This window comes from Triticum urartu, chromosome 7A, assembly GCF_056163025.1.
Source record: "Triticum urartu cultivar PI428250 chromosome 7A, HENAU_Tu73, whole genome shotgun sequence".
In the NCBI taxonomy this organism is placed as follows: Eukaryota; Viridiplantae; Streptophyta; class Magnoliopsida; order Poales; family Poaceae; genus Triticum; species Triticum urartu.
Window position 1 is genome coordinate 381595704 of NC_141879.1, and position 19889 is coordinate 381615592.

Below are 19889 nucleotides of genomic sequence, written 5' to 3' on the forward strand. Positions count from 1 at the left end.
AGCTGGCTCGTTTGATGTTTTTTCGACAGCCTAAATAAAACCCGTTTTCAAAACTATATTGTTTACATTGTGTGCTTCCCTCTCTATCTCTCGTATCTCATCCCAAAACCCTTGGACCCGATAGATGATGAATGAAGATGGACTTGTATTCTTTGGACCGAGGACTCAGTCAGAGGCAGAGCTATGGATACAAAACATGGAGGATCACTTTCGAAAAAAATTGATTGCAAGGAAGTATGAGGTTCAATATGCACTTCAGTACTTTACAGAAAGTGCTACAATCTGGTGGAAAATGCATCAAGCCATACAAGGATGGAATGGAGCAAGGACTTGGGAAGAATTCAAGAAGACTCTGACAAGATCTCGTCTTATCCGGAAGCATCATGATACACCAAGAAATAAACCCTGTGCCTGCAAGATTTGCGGAGAAATAGGACACACCCAGGAGGAACACAAGGATGGATGCCCTCATTTTAAGGAGAAACACCCAGCTGAGGAATTCCCAACTAGTCAGGTGACTTGTTTCTTGTGTGAAGGAACCACCCACTACCCAGCTCAGTGTCACATTTACCCCACGGTGCAACAAACTTTTCAGAAGCAGGAAGAAGGAATGAAAGCAACCCTCCGAGAAGTTATGAAAGAACTTGTGATTAAGGAAAGTGTTGAAGACCCTGATGGAGAAAGCCTCAACAGATTTTACTCCAATGCATGTTATTCATGTGGATAAGAAGGACATTTTTCACAGTATTGCACCAAGGAAAGAAAAGAGTATATGGGATACTTCCCCACAGAAGCAGTGGAGTTTGATCCACAGGGAATAGAACGTGTGATCAGAACGAAGAAAACCAGGAAGAGAAAACAAAGACACCCTCGGAACAACCCAATTTCTGCAAAGAGGGACAAGAGTCATATTACCTGTTTTGAATGTAAGGACGTCGGGCATTATGCCAATGATTGTCTCGAAAGGAAGCAAGGAACTCAAGGAGCAGGCACCATCACCAAGAAGCCTCGGGACATGCCGGAAGTTATTTGTTTTCGCTGCAAGGAAGCAGGACATTTTGCTAGAGATTGTACAAATCATGAGAAAGCTGGAGCTGAGTAGTTGGAATTTTGATATTGGTAATAAGTGTAGTAGAGAGCATTTATTTTCATAAGGATATGGAGTTGAATTTATGTCATGGGAGTCTCAGATATTGTAATGACTTCATGAATCAATAAAGTTAATGTGTCATGATTTCATACATTGAATTTTATGAGTTGTTACCCTATGAACAAGGAGTTTGACCATTTTTGAGGATATGAGAAATATGGTCTATGGATGAAATTGTGCATTTCATTTTAAGGGTGGTAGAACCCTGTGAGAACACCTGACCAATGGTAAGGAAAAATGTATCCCACAGAGTGGAGTTGGATGAATTAAGTTTAAAGATTTTATTTCATATATTGATTACCTCAAGAGTATGAAGGAATGAAGTAATGTTGGATTTAAAGGAGGTATAATGTTGGAATATGGAACAATATAACTCAAAATGACGAGTTAAAGTGGTGCAAGTATTGAAGTGGACCATAACCCACAGGCCCAGGAAATTAATAAGGATCAACAAATCCCTGGAAGAAGAAATATTGGAAGAAGCTATGATTTGATCAGCAGACATTTCTTAGGAGAATACGAAAACCTGAGAGTTGTTAAGTAACGATAGATGTTTCATTCAGCCTGCAGAATCAATGGATTTATCCGAACTCAGTTTGTCAACAAGGGAAATTTTGCAATGCTTGTGAGAATGCCTGAGTGTTAGAATTGCGAGATTCGCTAAACCTTATACAGGGTAATGATCTGGGTGCGGAATGGATTGATCACCGTACCGACTTACTCGTATCATTCACCCTTGCTATTTGGAATGGTAAATCTGAATGACTTACCTATAGTAGAGAGACGACAATATTGAGACCTTTTTTAAACCTTAGAATGGTAGGACGATTGATCCAAGTACAGGCAACCGTTGCCAATCGTAGGATATACGGTGAGATTAAACCCAGACATTTTCCTACAGGAGAAACCATAAATTGTTGACCACCAGGAGGTTTCGATAGTTATTTAGTATTGACGACGGGAATGTCAGATATGAAGACCCACTCTTCGGAAGAACCTCACCAGGATTGAGAGGACACAAGATTTTGAGAAAAAGGTCATGCCCCGACCGGAAGAGCACCCATGAAAGAGCTATTACGTAGTATATGAGAACACCGACACCAGCAACACAAAAGGACGGAGAACATGAGTTTTGTCGGAACCATACCCATGCTTTTAAGTGTGGTAGCACACTAGACCCTTCCGACCAAAATATTTGCTAGAAGACCCCCAACCCCTATCCTTTTCTTGCTAGCCTCTTCGAATCTCGAGGACGAGATTCATTTTAAGTGTGGTAGGTTTGTAACATCCCAAAATTCTAAATTTTGGAATGTTATATTAAATAAATATTTATAATTGTTTGTTTCATTTTTGTGTGACTGATTGTGTGAAATTGAGTGGCATTTGGAAATTTCAGAGGTATTTGAATTTCATTTGAATTTTATTTTGGTTTCATCTTGGCATTCAAAATTTATTTCATATACCCCTGACAAAATACTTGTTTAAAAGTACGAGAGGAGCTAACATGACACTGCAAAAAGTCAGGAGAAATTAATGCCAAAAGTTTTTGAATTCAAGTTGGAGTTTATTTGGAATTTAAAAAAATGGTTTCTTTTAGTTTGGATTTTTGCCTCTGGAAAAATGTTCACGTTGTAGGGTTTATTTTTCTGATTTTATTGATATATATGTCATATATAAAAATACTATAGTTTTCTCTATATTTAGTTTTCTCTCTGTGTGTTTATATAAAAAAAGGAAAAGAAAACCCGAGCTGGACAGGCCAACCGGCCCAGCCAGCCACCCGACGCGGCCCAGCAGCGAGCCGGGCCGCAGCCCAGACGCTAGCCGCCGGCCCACATTGCCGAATCGGCCCATGGCCCCCTCCCCCACGCCGAAGCACTTCACCTCGGTCGCCCGCTGCTCGATCACCTGCCCTCTCCCGTTGACCGCTGGACCCCACCCCTCTTGTTCTTCCTCTCCACGTAATGCCAAGCCAGAGCACGCCCGTGCCACCGCCGAATCCCGATCTTCTCGGGATCACGCTCCCGAGCTTTCCCCTTGCGCACGCCTACGCCCTATATAATCCCCGCACCCTCCTCTCTCGATTCCCCTTTGAACCCTCGCCCAAGACCAACCATCTCGTCCGTCGTCGTCGTTTGGATCTCCGCCACCAAAGCTTCGGAGCACCGCCGTTTCCGTCGCCAGTAAGCTTCCCCGAGGCTCCTTCCTTCTCCAGTCTGTTTGCCTCGTTGTCTCGCTCCGTTTTGACATGGAGTTGTGCCTCCTCTCCCTCCAGCGTAGATGCCCCGACCACGCGTGATCTCGCTGGAGTTCGCGAGCTCACCGAAGCTCCGCCACCTTCTGCCGCTCCGTCCTGACGCCCTCGACCGCTGGCGACTCCACCCTCGGCTGCGCCTCGCCGATCCGCGTCCGACAAATGCTACCGCCGCCTTCTAAGACCACCGGAGCCGCCGCCATCTTCACCACCGACGCCATCCCTGGTGCCGAAGCTCGCCGAGCTTGCCACACTGCCATCTGTCGTCCTCAAACACTACCTCCACCACCCCTGGACGCGCCACTCCTCGTCGCGCCCGACCAACATCAGCGTCGCCTTCCGCGACCACTTGAACATCCTCGCCGGCCACACCCGAGCAGCCCTCGCCGTCGTTCCCGTCGCGCCGCCGCGGTAAGCATCCCCACCACCCGATCCTTTTCCTACGGTCTAGATTAGATCGGATCGAATAGTTATGTTTTTTTATATAGACCGGTTTAGTTCAGGTTTGTTACGGTTTTTATCCGGTTTAGAGTGGCTCATGTCTAGTCGGTTTAGCCGACCAGTCTTTCTGTTTTAGCCCGTACGCGTCTCTATTATTTCACGACCGAGTGCTAGATAGTTTCAGATTCCCCCTGTTAGGCCCAGTAGGACATGTCTGTTTTTTGTTTCTGTTTTAACCAAATAGTTTCAATTTTGTAAAATCAGTTTATCCTAGTATAATTAATAGTTTTTAATTGAATATTTTTTTAGTTTGCAAATTTCCTAAAATTTCTGTAGAAAATAACTTTGGTCATGTATGAAGTTTGAAAATTTGATTTGCATGAATTTTACTCAGATTAGTATTTTTGCTATAACTAGAGCTTGGATTAATATTTTTTAGTGATTCTTTTGCTACTTTTTTGTTTTGACATTGCCTATTAGTAGGATTAGTTTGCGATTTTTTTTGAATTTATTAAAATAAGTTTACCTCAAAAATAGTGTTGTTTTGCTTTTAGTACTTTGTTACCGCTTTCTTTTATTTTTAAAATTGTTTGAAAATTATTTTATTTTGCTGTTTTTGTTATGTTCAGATTAGTTTCTGTAGAGCTAGAAGATGAACTTTTATTTACAAGAAAAAAAATTATTTCATTTTCTTACTAGTTTTGTTCTAGACGTAAATAGAGTTTTCAAATAACTTTTAATGTGTTTCTTTTTCCACAAAATTTTTATGTTGTTTTCTTTTCTGTTATTTAAAAAAAATATTGTGTTGGTTATGTTAAAGAAAGTTTTAGTAGGATAAAGCTATTTTGTAGTTGTTTGCTTGAAGTAAAGAAAGCCTTGTGTTGAGTTCATCGATTTTCTTTGGTTTTGTTTTGATTGCTACAATTGATTGCTAGAATGTTGCTTATATGAATGTTATGTTTGTTAATATAGATTTTCATCGGAGAGTTGCGTATAGTCTTACCAAGTTTCCGAGAGTGTTATTATCTTCATCAACTTACCAGGCAAGTTCACTTTTGACCATGTTTTTCATACCTATGTTTTATTTGCATGTAGTAGAACCCTTTCACTAATTCCTCCAGTAATGTTATTGAATCTTGTAGTTCAGTAGAATGCATGAGGTAGAAACCCATCTCCTTGTTACAAAACCCGGGACGTTATATAGTTTTAATGCTACGCTATAGTAGATGGGGTTTGCTATGAGTGCATGGGAGTGGTGTGAAGGAGGACTCTGCGTCAATGTCGACAACTTCATGATGGCACCAGCAAGGACTGCATCTTCAGGACTTCAAAATTTTGAGACTTGAGACAAGAATTCAATACACACTACTGGGTGAAGGACGGTTGACGGGCACCCTGGAGAAACCAGTGGTTGGCCGGGATGCATGGAGAAGCGCCATGACATCTTGCGGAAAGCTTCACCCAGACTCAAAGAGATGGAAGAATACTTCATGCCCGGAAGCTTACCCGTGCAACCGCAAGTCACTATGGGCTCTGGCTTGGTTGACCTTAGTTGTGACTCTGGCTGGGACGGTGCTAGCAGATGTAGAACTATGGTAGGATTGGATGAGCACCGGACAATGGTCAGAGGAACTCTTCGGAAGACCATGTTTCGGTCATCTTGTTCTCAAACACCCTGAAGTGCGAGAATGTAAAGAGAGGGATCGAATCTTGCGGGTAAAGTGTACAAACCTCTGTAGAGGGTTAAAACCTAATCGATTAGCCGTGTCCCCGGTTATGGACAACTTGAGCCTCTGGACTTGGATCTATCTCGGAACTCTCAACACCGGACCGATAACTTAATTGTGGGCAAATTATGATGATTCAGGCTATGAGACATCGGTTGGCGGAACCATGTCATGATAGAAAACTCCGTAGTACAGACTCTGGTTAATTCCTTTGATGTAGGGAAAATAAAACCAGCTTTTACGCAAAGAAAACTCAGATACAGTGCCACAAAGCCATATTGCATATAGTATAGTTTATCATCTGTTTTTCTTATAGTGATCTTGCTGGTACATTCAATGTACTGACCAACACGGCTGCAACGTCTCATGTTGCAGATATGTTTCTTCTGACGAGTAAGAGTATGGTACCGGGTTACGGTCTACACTCAACCTGCCGATGGCGTTGATGGGACTCCACACCCGATTGTTTGTTTCTGCTGAGACTTATGAGGTATATATCAGTTTTATGTTATTTATACATGTGATTGCACTTTGATATATACATAGATGTACTGTGTGTGCTAGAATACTAATCCAGGTAAGGCATAGATACACAGAGGCTTGGCCGTCTGAGGTCGGGTCGCTACAATATTAAAAACTCCCATCTGCCACATAACCGTGGGCATGGCTCTCGAAACTTTAAACCCTGCAGGGGTGTCCCAACTTAGCCCATGACAAGCTCAAGATCCGCGGAGACAATCCTCCATCGCGGGACAACCGATCAAACTTGGGATCCCAATGCACAAGACATTTCGACAATGGTAAAACAAAACCAGCAAGACCACCCGGTGCGTCGATACCCCGATAGGAGTTGCGCGTATCTCGTTCTCAGGACAACACCGCCTATCCGAAGTGGACGATAGCCAAAATACCACCGAGTTTCCCCGAGGTGGCACCACTGACTGCTAGGTAGGTGGACCGACACTCATGCGGAGCATTGGCCCGGGGGGTTGATTAAGAGACCTCGGGGGCCGGCAGGTCCCTATGCAAGTTTTAGTTGTTATTAGGCAAATGGTAAAACCAATGTTGGGCCTTGTTGGAAGAGTTTTATTCAAAGTGAATTGTCAAGAGGGGCCCATAAACCCTCACCGTGTTAGGGACGCAAAATCTAGGAACATAACACCGGTATGGCGGAAATTAGGACGGCAAGAGTGGAACAAAACACCGAGCAAAAGGCCAAGCCTTCCACCATTTGCCAAGTATATAGATGCATTAATTAAATAAGAGATATTGTGATATCCCATAATATCCATGATCCAACATGGAACAACCTGCAACTGCACCTGCAACTAGCAATGCTATAAGAGGGGCTGAGCAAAGCGATAACATAGCCAAACAATGGTTTGCTGGGATGGTGGAAAAGGTTAGAGGCTAACATGGAAAATTGGGAGGATTGATTAAAAAGTGGTAGGTAGCGCAACATAGCGATAGCATCGATACAACTAGCATAGCAAAGATAGTAGTGAGATCCAAGGTAACGGTCATCTTGCCTGAAATCCCGCTAGGAAGAAGATCGGATCCATGAAGAAGATGAGCGGGCGTAGTCGAATGGATCCTCACAATCACAACGTAACCGGAACTATCAAGGAGAAGCGCAACCGGAAAGAAGCAAACATCATGGTAAACAACCATCACATAAACATGGCATGATGCACAACCAAGTATGATGCATGTCTGGTTTAATGAGTCATGGCATGGCAAAGTGCAACAAACAACACTACACTTAAGTGGAGCTCAATATGCAATGAGTTGCATATTAACGAAACACCAAATTCAATTATTTAGTTCACTCTCATTTATGTATATGACAAGATTTTTGGTTAACATGGCAAGAAGGTGAAGCATAATAAAACTACCTATCTAGGCAAGTTTAAATGAGGCTGGAAATAATAAACAACAATTCCGGAAAATCCTCATGCGCATATTTTGAATTTGGTATTGTTCTGCCCTAGATCATATTTTAATGTTGTTAAATAGGAAAATAAAGTGCACCAAGTTAATCTATGTATTTTTCTAGACAAGTTGCATATACAGTTTATTAAATTCCGAGTTACGATTAATTAGTTATGAAATAAACCATTTTAACATGTCATTTATGCAAATTAATGCAAACAGCAAGTTAAACATTCTAAACATGGATGAAAGTTGGATATTATGAAAATAGATGAAAATCTAAGCATTTTACATGTTTAGAACATTTTAATCCGATGCATGGTTTGTGAGATATTAAATGCATGAAGTATGATGGGTTTTTTGTAAAACAGTAAATCAGTGGGTAATGCTAAATTTGCAGAACTGGAAAAAAACATGCACGGGACGAAACTGAGCAGCCAGGGATGGGGGGTTTCTCACCATGGGCCAAGCCTAGGTCGGTGGAGAGGGGAAGGTCGGCAGGGGCGCGCTGGCGGCTGGGCCTTGGAGAAGGAGGCCGCGGTACGAGCGGGTCAACGGGCACAGTGTTCTCCTCTGCTCGATGCAGAGGTTGGACCGAGCGTTGATGACGCATGGGATGAAGACGGTACAAGGAACAGTGGGGAACGACGGGGCGTCGCCGGAGGCGGCGGGGTCGACGGATCCGGAGCACGGGCGTGGTGCTCGAGACGGGACTCCGGCGAGGCAGCGTCGGAGATGGCCGGATCCGGGCTAGCCGGGTCAGGGAGGCAGGTGCGCGGGTGTTTGAAGCAAAGGAGGCAGGTGGCGTCGGTCGACAGGGACAACAAGGAGGTGGCTCCGGTCGGTGGGTCGAGGAACTTGGTCGGCGGTGCGCCTTGGAGCAGATCGGGCGCGGCCATGGCGTCGGGGTCCTTCACGGTTCCTGGTTAGAGAGAGATCAGAGTAAGGTAGAAGGATGGAGAAGGGAGAAAGCAGGGGAGGCGGCCTGTCCTGCTGGCTGCCGGCAGAACTGCTCGCCGGGGACAACGGCAGGCGAACTGGAGGAGAGGCGCGGGCTCGGTGGTGCTCGGGGAAGGAGCACGGCATGGAGGAACTCGAGAGGGGGTGGATCGGGAAGGCAGGGGAGTGCTCTGGTTGGAGCGATGGGGATCCCAAGGTGGGAGATGAGTGGTGCCGTGGCGGCCGCAGGGACAAATCCCCTAGGATTTAGGGTTGCACTGATTGGGACTAGTGCGCTTATATATAGGGATGGGAGATGAATTGGGGTAGATACAAGCCCTCCGATCGTAATTGGGCGGTCGAGAATAATAAACTACGGAAGCCCAAATAAGAAGTCGAAGATATTTTAGGGATGTTTGGGAATGATCCGGATCCATCGGTCGCGAATGCCCGGGTCGGGTTCAAGACAGCATTTGGACACGCACGCGAGGGGGTTTTGAGAGAGGTCGACAAAGACAAGGGGGCCTGACAAAAGGTCAACGGAGACAGAGAGAAGCGACGCTATGAACGACTATGAGTTTTATGAAAACATGTGGATGCAATATGCATGATGACATGATGAAATGCAACAACAACAAAAATAAAACACACGACGACAATGAAGAACATGGAAGGCTTCTGGAGCATCGGTCTCGGGTCGTTACAACTCTCCTCCACTTACAAGAGATCTCGCCCCGTGATCTAGGGATGACAATAGAAGAGGAATAGAAGAGGTAAAACTAAGTTGCTTCTTTGACAAACGAGTGAAACCATGAACCTTGAGAGGCTGAACAATTTTAAGGAAAGAATACACCAGAGATGAATGAAGTTGAAAACACTCTGTTACATGAGAGGAACAAGGAACAAGACGTGAACAAGGAGGCTGAAGGGATAAGATAGTCTTTGGAACCACTCTAGTTAAATTGAGATAGACAAATAGTAAGAACGAAAGAATTCGAACAACACTCCGGTTTAAAATGGATGGATTTGGGCATGAGCTTGACAATATGGTATGATACTTGATGAGAGCAACAACACAATGCCTCCGGAACAAATGAAATAATTGAATGAAAAGAACAGAGAAGAAAACGACATCTTCTACCTCAAATGAATTTGAAAGAGCATCCTTAGGAGAAGGGTTGAACGGAGTTGTTGAAAAAATCAACAACACAAGAATAATCTTGTGTGGGCTCATGGAAAACATCTCAAAATTATGAGGTGACAATCGGCCACTAAAGGAAAGCAATTGTTTGCTTGAGATCAATGAAGTGATGAAAACTTCTTTCGCCGAGAGGATAGGAGAAAACTTGGACTATCGAGAGGTACCACAATAAGCAACATTCCTTAGGGAAGGATTCAGCTGAAAACTCTACTAAGATAACTCCAATAAAGAGGAAATGATGGGTTTAAAATATCTCATAGTTGATAACTTGTGAATCATGAAACACAAAGGAAAATTATCAAGAATGACATAACACCACCTCAAAAGATAAGATAGAAAGAATTGCACTTCGAAATGCAACATGAAGAAAGCATGAGCTCCAACAAGAATCTTAAAGAACACTTCGAGAATGAATTAAATCCTTGATGAACCACCATGTATAGCCTCCATGAAGAACTCAGGTAAAAATAGAATGATAGAAAGAAAAGAGAAGTTGAAAGAACAAGGTGAAGCCTTACAATGATTTAGATGGAGCTTCGTGACGAGACATCCAAGAAAACTTGGAACTCCGGAAAAGAAAGGTGAGCAACTTGAATCGAGAATTGATACCATGAATGAACTCCGAAGGAAGGAATTAAATCACCTCGAGGGAAACAAGAATAAGGAATATGGCATGCTTACCCTTCACCATCTTAAATTGATGACAAGCAATGGATAGGCATGCTAAACTTGAGGAAGGTCTTCAATGATCCGCTGGTAGGATTTAGGAAAGAACGAATGAATTGATATGATACCAAGAGAAGAGGAACCTTGAATGGACCATCGTAAGACTTTGAAAACGAACAAAGAAAAGAGAACGAGACACCGGGTAAATTAGCAAACGAATGAAGATACTTGAGGGAATTCAGATACGAGAGCACGAAGAGATCATGAACTGATTAGAGGATATTTGAACGATGCACAGGTCGGTAGAATTGGGGAATGAGAGCTGAATGTTGAGAACTGATCTGGCTTGAAGCTACGTCGGTATTTCCCCAAAGAGGAAGGGATGATGCAGCACAGCGATGGTAGGTATTTCCCTCAGTGATGAAACCAAGGATATCGAACCAGTAGGAGAACCAAGCAACAGCACGTAAACGGCACCTGCACACAAATAACAAATACTCGCAACCCGACATATTAAAGGGGTTGTCAATCCCTTTCGGGTAACGACGCCAGAAATTGGCAAAACGGACATGAATAAATTGTACTAGATTGATAGATCGAACGCCAAATAAAATAAATAAGAATAAATTGCAGCAAGGTATTTTTGCATTTTTGGTTTAATAGATCTGAAAATAAAAGGCAAATAAAATAGTCTGTGAAGGCAAATAATATGAGAAAGAGACCCGGGGGCCGTAGGTTTCACTAGTGGCTTCTCTCGAGAAAAATAGCAAACGATGGGTGAACAAATTACTGTTGGGAAATTGATAGAACTTAGAATAATCATGATGATATCCCGGCAATGATCATTATATAGGCATCACGTCCAAGATTAGTAGACCGACTCCTGCGTGCATCTACTACTATTACTCCACACATCGACCGCTATCCAGCATGCATCTAGTGCATTAAGTTCATGGAGAAATGGAGTAATGCAATAAGAATGATGACATGATGTAGACATGATCTATTTATGTAGAAATAGACCCCATCATTTTATCCTTAGTAGCAACGATACATACGTGTCGGTTCCCCTTCTATCACCGGTTTCAAGCACCGTAAGATCGAACCCACTACAAAGCATCTCTTCCCATTACAAGATAAATAGATCAAGTTGGCCAAACAAAACAAAAATATCGGAGAAGAAATACGAAGCTATAAGCAATCATGCATATAAGAGATCAAAGAAACTCAAATAACTTTCATGGATAAAAAGAGATAGATTTGATCATAAATTCAAAGTTCATCGGATCCCAACAAACACGCCGCAAAAAGAGTTACATCATATGGATCTACAAGAGACCATTGTATTGAGAATCAAACGAGAGAGAGGAAGCCATCTAGCTACTAACTACAGACCTGAAGGTCTACAAATAACTACTCACGCATCATCGGAGAGGCGCCAATGGAAGTGGTGAACCCCTCCGTGATGGTGTCTAGATTGGATCTGGTGGTTCTGGACTCTGCGACGACTGGAATTGATTTCCGTTGACTCCCCTAGGGTTTCTGGAATATTAGGGTATTTATAGAGTAAAGAGGCGGTCCTGGGGGCACCCGAGGTGTGCACAACCCACCAGGGCGCGCCTGGGCCTCCAGGCGCGCCCTGGTGGGTTGTGCTCCCCTTGGAGCAGCCCCCGGGTGATTCTTCGGCCCATTGGTTGTCTTCTAGTCCAAAAAATCCACAAAAAGTTTCGCTGCATTTGGACTCCGTTTGGTATTGATTACCTGCATGTAAAAAACATGCAAAAAATAGCAACTAGCACTTGGCACTATGTCAATAGGTTAGTACCAAAAAATGATATAAAATGATTATAAAACATCCAAGATTGATAATATAATAGCATGGAATAATCAAAAATTATAGATACGTTGGAGACGTATCAGCATCCCCAAGCTTAATTCCCGCTCATCCTCGAGTAGGTAAATGATAACAACAAAAATTTTGATGTGGAATGCTGCCTAACATGTAATGTCATATTCTTTTCTTTATAGCATGGACATTTGGAATTTTATATTGTTTGAAGCAATAGTCTAGTTTTGACATGATAACTTAAATACTCAAGCATATCAACAAGCAACCATGTCTTTCAAAATATCAACGCTAAAATAAGCTATCCCTAGCCCATCATGCTCAATCATTGACCCATTCATGAAATACACTCGCATATTAACTACACCCAATGCTCAAGTACGATCATAGTGCCTCCTAGTTGGTGCTTTTATAAGAGAAGATGGAGACTCAAATTCAAAAATAAAAATTGCATAAAGTAAAAGAAAGGCCCTTCGTAGAGGGAAGTAGGGATTTATAGAGGTGCCAGAGCTCAAAGCGAAAATTGAGAGATAAAAACATTTTGAGAGGCATACTTTTCCCACGAACAAAAACAACTTAGAGTTCCCAACACTTTCCATGCTAGATATATCATAGGTGGTTCCCAAACAGAAATTAAAGTGTATTCCTTTTTCCACCATACTTTACTTTCCATGGCTAACCGTATCCACGGGTGCCTTCCATACCAACACTTTCCAAGGAATTTATTGTTTGACAACATAAAGTAAATTCATTTTTCATTTTGGGACTGGGCATCCCTAATACCTTTTACTTAATCTCCTGCAATGACAAGTGAATAAACACTCATCTTGAGAATAACACATCTAGCATGGAAAATATTAGCCACCCCTCACCGCCTCGCGAGCGGTACGAGCACACAAAAGAGAAATTTATTTTGAATATGAGATGGCACATAAAAATTTGCTTAGAACGGCAAAAGAATACCACATATAGGTAAATATTGTGGACTCATATGGCAAAACTGGTTTAAAGGATTTTGGAAGCACAAGTAGTGATCATACTTAGTGCAAAATGAAGGTAGCAAAAGATTGAGAAGCGACCAACCAAGAAACGAATAATCTCATAAGCGAGCTTTAAGCATAATTAACACCGAATAATGCACCACAAGTAGGATGTAATTTCATTGCATGACTATTGACTTTCGTGCTTGCATAGCGAATCACAAACCTTAACACCAATATTCTAAATAAAGCATAATTACTCATCAAGATGACTCACATATCACATCATCATATCTCAAAACTATTACTAAGAATCAAGTTTATTTTGTCCAATGATCTTCATGAAAGTTTTTATTATATCCTTCTTGGATATCTATCACTTTGGGACTAATTTTCATGTGTTTCTTTTGATAAGCTCAAACAAATATAAGTGAAGATCATGAGCATAGAATTTCTTTCTCTCAAATTAATTTAAGTGAAGCAAGAGAGAATTTCTTAAGAATTTTACTAACTCTCAAATAAATCTAAGTGAAGCCAGAAAGCATTTCTTCAAAATACTAAAGCACACCATGCTCAAAAAGATATAAGTGAAGCACTAGAGCAAATCCATAGCTCATAAAAAATTTAGTGAAGCATAGAGAGAAATTCTAACAAGTCATGACATAATTTTGGCTCTCTCAAATAGGTGTGCCCAGCAAGGAATCAAGACTTAAAACACAAAATAAAACAAGCAAAGACTCATATCATACAAGACACTCCAATCAAAACACATAGTATGTGAGGAATAAAAATATAGCTTCGAGTAAAATACCGATGGTCGTTAGAAGAAAGAGGGGATGCCACTCGGGGCATCCCCAAGCTTAGTTGCTTGCTTCTCTTTGGATAATAGCTTGGGATGCCGGGGCATCCCCAAGCTTAGGATCTTCTTACTCCTTATTCCTTCATCCATCGTAAGATAACCCAAAACATGAGAACTTCAATGACACCAAACTCAACAAAGCCTCCGCTGTCGGATCACGGGTTCCGGCAAAACCCTCAAGGTTCGAACACTGGGGTGCACGCGAAGATCTCCCCCTACCGATTTATGTATTATCTTTGCTAATACCTCAAGGGCTAACTCGACGAACTCGCAACACAAAGGACACAAGATTTATACTGGTTCGGGCCACCATTGTGGTGTAATACCCTACTCCGGTGTGGTGGTGGTGGATTGCCTCTTGGGCTGCGGATGAACAGTACACGGGGAAAAACAGCCTCCTGAGGAGAGGTGTTCTTGTGCTTGGAGAACTTGTGGTTGTCCGGATCTCTCTCTGTGCCTAGCTATGGTGGTGGCTAGACCTATTTATAGAGGCCCTGGTCCTCTCCCCAAATATTGAGCGGGAAGGGAGCCAACAACGGCCAATTTGAAAGGGGACAGCTAGCACAGCCTATCCTGACAATAGCAGTCTTTGCCTGCAAAAGGCTCTGGTGGTGACACCGTCTTGGGATCCATGGTGACCTCCATCTTGCCATCCCGCTGGTCTTGGTCTTGTTGCACCGATATGGAAACCTTTGCTTGACGCCTCGGTACTCTGTGCCTGCGCTTGCTCCCTTAGCACCAAAGAGGAAACAAGGACACTGTGCGCGCTGGCGCCCGCCTGGCACCTGCCTGGCCTTGGTCGTCGTGGCTCATGTCACTGGGACCTCACGAGGTTTGCCTTACCTTGAACTCTCCGCCCCTCACGAGCCAGCCTAGTGAGGGCGCTCCCGAGGAGGTCTTGTGTCGTTCGCCTCGCGAGGGTCTTGGGTGCTTATTGGTGAAGATGGGTCGTACGGGCCGCTCGCAGAGCCACGCCATGGGCCGCAGGCAGGCAAGTCTGGGGACCCCCATTCCCAGAACGCCGATAGTAGCCCCCGGGCCCAAGGCACGCTCAGGCTTGGCTTCGAGGCGAAGCCAAAAGTCAAGTGCGGAGCGCCGCGGGCCCCAATAGCCTGCGGCCTTGGTCGATGCTTGGCGGCTGATTGGACGTGGGCGTCTCCGCTTCCCCACGCTGCCTCGGCAATTGCCCGACTGGACAAGTCCCTGCGACATGCAAGGAAAAACCATCATTACCTGTGATCATGGGGGGCGCTGGTTGGCCTTCTCCTGCTATAAATGGGAGGGGGCGGAGCCCCCGTCCCCCATCCCTTCCCATTCCACTCGCTTCTCCCCCTTTGCTCCATCACCAGTTGCAACACCAATGGCGCCGTCGAAGATGTTCTCCGCCGCAGAGAAGGGGAAGGCCCCTCGCGAGGGGCCCGGCTCTCCGGTGCCTAAGCGTGGACGCGGTCGTCCCCGCAAGCACTCCGCGACCCCTGCTGCAGCCCCCGGTTCTCATGGTGGCGCCGCTGCGGGTGGAAGGGGTCCCTCCGGTTGTGGCAGCCCTGTCGATGAGGGGAGACGTGTCGTGGTTGCGCGGCCTCCTCGGCCGCGCTTCCACTCGGCGGAGGTGCTACCGGAGTTCGTCGTCTCATTAGAGAACCCGGCCGGCAACTGGCTTTAGCTCCCACGTTTCTTCGTCAACGAGCTGCCAGCCTCTGGTCCAGGCGGGTTATGGCTGCAGGCGTACGGTTGCTGCAGCAGAGCTTCTTGGGTCACGGTCGAGGTCTCCGCCGCGGGCAACATACCTCTGGCCCATGGTTGGCAGACGTTCGCTCACGCGCGTGGCCTGGGCAGGTGGTGCACCCTCCATTTCAGGTACGACGGTGATGTGACCCTCTACATGAGGGTGTTTGGGGAAGATGGTCGCCGTGCTGGGTGCTGCCCCGAGGTGAACGACGGCGGGGTTGTGCTCGGCCTTGGCGATGGTCGTGATGAGGATGAGGGCGAACCCGCCCTTGGTGCCGACCGCGTCTCGTCCAACTATGGCGGCTCTTCCCCAGCGACAGCTCTAGCAGTGGTCGTTACGACCAGCCACCATGCCGCCATGCCGGCTTTGAAGGTGGTAGCGGGTCATCTCGTCGTCGCGCCTCCGTGAAACGCGAGGAGGGGTACGGCTGAGCTCAGGACCGTGCCAGGGGCCTGCCCTCATGGACCGCTATAGGGGCATGCACCACTTTTATTTTGTTCTTCCTTTCCTTCCTGCATCAAAAAGAAACCAGAATGGGCCCCAGAGGGGCGTGTATCGAACTATGATCTCAATAATTATGCTATGTTTATCGTTCATGTGTCGTGTCGCAACATCGTCATTTTATGTAGGGATAACTTAGCTTGACTTGCTCGGAGTAGCCTCCTCCTCATGAGGCGCTTGCTTCCTGGTGCCTGCTGAGGCCTCCTTGGCCTGGTAGGCGCTTAGGAACTGCAAAAAATTCGTTAAGAGGCTTATCGTTCACCCGAGCCTTGGTTACAGGCGCCGCCGGCCTTGACCCAACGCTTCATATTGCGGTACCTGAGGGGCACGGATTAGGAGAGGTGCGCCAGCTTGTGAGCTCGAACGAGGGTGCCTCGCGAAAAACAGATGAAAGGCAGAAAAAGAAAAACGCCCACAAGGGGCTCACGAGGGCACCCGTCCAGCCCCCTCGCGAGGAATGTGAGAGAGAGTATAGGATAAACTAAAGACAGAAACGGAGGCAGAAGGCGATAGAACCAAATCAGTGAAGAACACCAGAAGAAAACTTCAATTAAAAGAGGCGAGCCAACCACGGAAAGCAAATGAAAAGCCGCGTCCAGCACCTAATCTAGTCTTCAAGTCTTGTCACTAGCGCGGAGCTAAGTGTTGCCACTTGGACATGGGAGGGAGCCCCCGAGGCCCGAGGGCAGCACTCCTGAGACTCCGGGGCGTGTACAACCCCACTCGTTATTACGTGAGAGTGTCACGGGCGGCGATCTTCACAAGCGCTGGGCCTTCTTCACAGGCGCTGGGCCTTTCTTCATGGGTAGAACTTCCGGAGGTGTTGGATGTTCCAGGCGTTCTGGATGTGATGAGGACATCAATACCATTGTTACGCCCACAGCCCCTGCTGCTATACATACTGGACCAATTACTAGAGCTCGTGCACGCCAATTGAATTATGAGGTACTTACGTTTCTTGGTAACAATTCTAATGTTCATGAGAATATGATGCTGCCTAAATTGGATACATTTTTTTTCTTACAAATGAAGGGCCTAGCTTGGACAAGAAAGATGAACCTTGGAGCAAGTTCAAGCATGGAGATGATGGCATGCGCAAGAGGAACAAGAACGGAGTTACAAGTGATGATTCCAGGACTTTGAAGCCACCATAATGAGTGCATGAAGCCTTGGACGAAATATACAAGATGCCACTTCATAAATTTCGTCCAGAGGCTATTCTAGGTGCTGCGTCACCTTATTATTGGGCCAGGCCCATGTATTTTCGAAATACTTAAGTATAGGATGTTTTTAGAGTCCGTATGTGTGGGGAAACAAAAGTTAGGGTTGGTTTTGGACCCCTCCTCCAAGGGCCACGAAATTCCCCCCTCTTCCTCCATATATACAGCCCTTAGGGCCTCGTTTAGACTTTGGATTTTGTTTAGATTAAAAGTTCGCCATAGCTGCAACTTCGCGTACTTCGTTTGTGTCCAACGACCAGACCAAGACGTCACAGAACCCCACCTTGATCAATAAAGCTTTCCTCTTATATTTGCAATATCCAGATTGCAATCTCAGTTTCTTGCTTGTTCTTCATTTGCCTGCAGGAAACAGACCTTCATGGTCAGGTTGATCATGCTCCAACGTGGTCAATAACCTATGGGAGTTGGTTTAGTGATTGCTAAGGCGCGACGTCCTCGCACGTTCGTAGTCGGATCGTCAAAGTCGACTTCCTCCAAAACGATAGCCACCATATCATCGAAAGATCAGGACCCTCGCCTCTATCAAGTGGTATCAGATTTCCAAGTTGCTCGGTGAGATTTTATAGTTTTTTGTAGTTTAGGTCAAGTCTGTTCTTCATACCTATAGTCCACGAAAAAGCCAAAAAAATTAGGGTTAGGTCATCATATCCAAACCAATCTGAGCCTTTGCATAGTCCTTTTAGAGTTTTCTTTGTTGAATTTGCGGTTGCATCGTCGTGTCGAGTTGCTGGTCTTAGTGTCTAGTCCCTTAGAGTTTCGAGTTCTGTTCACAGGTTGTCACGCCGCCGCCGCACCATCGTCATCATCATTACCATATACCACCACCCCACCATATACATCGCCGTTGCCATATACAACCACCAATCCGAGTCCACATATACCATCGCCATATACCACCACCAATCCGAGTCCAGATATACCATCGCCATATACAACCACCAGTCCGGGTTCCACCATATTATCAACGTGAATTACTTCAAAAGTTGCAGCGTTTAAGACAAGGAAAAAATTATGTAGAAGAATATTATCAAGAATTACAAAATGCATGATTAGATGTGGTATTGTTGAGGAGAATGAAGCTATGCTTGCACGTTTTTATGGGTGGATTAAATAGAGAGATTCAGACCATTCTAGAGTATAAGGAGTATACTAATATCACTCGTTTATTCCATCTTGCTTGTAAAGCTGAACGTGAAGTGCAGGATCGACAGGCATTGGCGTGAACTAACTTTTCTGCAGGTCGATCTTCATCATGGACACCATGTGCATCGTCTACTTCCACTGGACCAGCACCTCCATCAGGTGCCACCTCCAGTCGTGATACAAAAAAGCAAGCACAACCACCACTATCTGCCAAGAGCACACCTGCTGGCCCTGCACAAAGTTCTTCTTCTTCCATGGCATCAACAGGGCACACAAGTGATATTATTTGTCGTCGTTGTAAGGGAAGAGGACATTTTGCGAGAGAATGCAAATCTCAGTGTGTGATGATTGTTACTGAGGATGGTGGGTATGAGTCCGCTAGTGACTATGATGAGGAGACTTTGGTTCTTATTACACATGAAGAACACGGTGGAGATGATTCTGATCATGAGACGCAATACATGGCTGCTGAAGATGCTGACAGGTATGAATGTTTAGTTGCTCAACGTGTTTTGAGTGTGTAGGTTACACAAGCTGAGCAAAATCAGAGGCATAATTTGTTCCATACAAAGGGAGTTGTGAAGGAACATTCTGTTCGCGTCATCATAGATGGAGGGAGCTACAAAAACTTGGCTAGCATGGAGATGGTGGAGAAGCTATCTCTCACCACAAGACCACATCCACATCCTTACTACATCCAATGGTTCAACAACAGCGGCAAGGTTAAAGTAACACATATTGTTCGTGTGCATTTTAGTATCTCTACATATGCTGATTATGTTGATTGTGATGTGGTACCTATGCAAGCATGTTCCTTATTACTTGGTAGACCATGGCAATTTGATAAAAATTCTGTACACCATGGTAGAAACAATCAGTATACTCTTGTTCATAAGGATAAAAATATCACTTTGCTTCCTATGACTCCTTATTCCATTTTGAAAGATGATATTAATAGAGCTAATAAAGCAAAACAGGAGAACAATAAGAGTGAGAATCAAATTGTGGCAAAAGAATTTGAGCAATAAATGAAGCTTAATAATAAACCATCTAGTGTTGCTTCTAAAATTAAATTGAAAAGTGCATGTTTACTTGCCACCAAATCTGATATTGATGATCAAGATTTTAGCAAATCTGTTTGCTATGCTTTTGTGTGCAAAGAGGCATTATTTTCATTCGAGGACGTGCCTTCCTCTTTGCCTCCTGCTATCACTAACATTTTGCAGGAGTTCGCTGACGTCTTTCCACAAGATGTGCCACCGGGATTACCACCTATTCGA